This window comes from Schistocerca americana, chromosome X (genome assembly GCF_021461395.2).
Source record: "Schistocerca americana isolate TAMUIC-IGC-003095 chromosome X, iqSchAmer2.1, whole genome shotgun sequence".
Taxonomy (NCBI): Eukaryota; Metazoa; Arthropoda; class Insecta; order Orthoptera; family Acrididae; genus Schistocerca; species Schistocerca americana.
In genome coordinates this window covers 219,213,889-219,215,769 of record NC_060130.1, presented here as the reverse complement: position 1 = coordinate 219,215,769, position 1,881 = coordinate 219,213,889, and the positions used below count along the sequence as shown (strand labels likewise).

At 44.6% G+C, this 1,881-nt stretch overlaps 1 non-coding gene across 1 annotated transcript; it reads left to right on the top strand.

Annotated features, from left to right (window-relative positions):
* The first annotated feature begins 1,439 nt into the window (after window positions 1-1,439).
* Trnat-ugu lies at window positions 1,440-1,514 on the top strand. Its single transcript has one exon. It is a non-coding gene; the product is annotated as a tRNA-Thr (tRNA).
* Window positions 1,515-1,881: the final 367 nt, after the last annotated feature.

Below are 1,881 nucleotides of genomic sequence, written 5' to 3'. Positions count from 1 at the left end.
AAGAGGGAGAATTGAAAAGGGGGATATGCCAAGGGACAGAGGGGAGGAGGACAGGGAGAATACCCACATGAGTGGCAGGTGGAGGGAGAACAGTGGTGGGATAAGGCAGTACAGGATCTGGACCAAGAAAGAGTGGCAAAGACAGAAGGGAAAAGGGAAGGTGAGGCAGTGGGAGCTGGTTAGCAGAGGTTTAGACCAGGGAATTGCGAGAGCACAGGACATGTTGGAGAGAATTCCCATCTGAGCAGTTCAGAGAAACTTGTGCTGCAAGGGAGTATCCAAATGGTCCACATAGTGAAGCAGTTGTTGAAGTCATTTGTGTCATGGTTTATATAAAGTTCACCAACTGGACAGTTGCGCTTATGGTTTGCCAGTTTGGCAGTGGCAATTCGTGCAAGTAGACAGTAGGATACATCTTGTGCACACATGTATATGAGCAATGTTGCAATTACTGTACAGCATTGTAACATGGCTGCTTTCTCACATATCCTTGCCTTTTATTTGGTAGTAAATGCCTTTGTTCTTTGGATATGGTAGCCTCCATGGTTATTCTTTCTTTTAAGACTCTCTTATATAATCATACTGTTTGTAGCATCACACTTACACTCCAGTAATTTGCCTATTACCCTTCTTACAGACTGAAGTAATAATTGACTTTTTCCATTCCTTGGGTACCTGGTCCCTTTCCAAACCCTTATTGTACAACTGGGCCAAGATATCATTCACAGCCAGAGGAGCTGCCTTTATTATTTTTAGACTAGGGCACTTGCATATTGAAGGAATATCCACATTATGGAGTCTAAAAAACTGAAGAGGATTTGCAGAGGGCTAGAGACCCATTGAGCCTTAGTCAGTCTGCAGAAATCATATGGTACTGCACTGCAAAACAAGAATAGTGGCATATAACTATTTACATCAAAGCAACCTCAAAGTAGGATAGAGGAAAGAGAGATGCTGGAATACAGAGGGGGCAGGGACTGAGGGGAAGGGGAAAGGACAGAAATGTGAAGATATAGAGGGATAATGGGGAGAGGGAGAGAAGAGGGAGAATTGAAAAGGGGGATATGCCAAGGGACAGAGGGGAGGAGGACAGGGAGAATACCCACATGAGTGGCAGGTGTATATGAGCAATGTTGCAATTACTGTACAGCATTGTAACATGGCTGCTTTCTCACATATCCTTGCCTTTTATTTGGTAGTAAATGCCTTTGTTCTTTGGATATGGTAGCCTCCATGTCTATTCTTTCTTTTAAGACTCTCTGCACACGCTATGCCCGAACTCGTACGGGACTTGGTAGATTAATCTGCCACGCGTAATGAGTATGATGGGCAAACATCTATTAGGCGCATTACAAATGTAGTGATGTGGACATGTTGGGAATGTGGATCTCACGGGGAGCGTGCAAGGGATAAGTCCCTGCAGAAGCACTATCTTCTGTGCCCGCGGTGGCTCAGATGGATAGAGCGTCTGCCATGTAAGCAGGAGGTCCCGGGTTCGAGTCCCGGTCGGGGCACACATTTTCAACATGTCCCCAATGAAGTACATCAACGCCTGTTTGCAGCTAGGGTGTCCATTTAATTATCACTCCATAAATACATCTGTACATACCAACAACCAACAGTACCTCCATTTCGATAGTTGTCACCCATTTCCTGTCAAAAAATCTCTTCCCTAGAACCTAGCCACCTGCATACGTTACAAGTGCAGTTGGAAGCAGAAATTGAAAGAATGTATTGATAATCTTACCACGGCCTTCACTGATGGTCAATATCCTATCCAACTCACCCATTAATAGATCAACCATTCCATATGCTCCTCTGACACCAGTAAACATTTAACCAGCCATTGACCAGTACTCCCCCAATCACAGATACAATCCA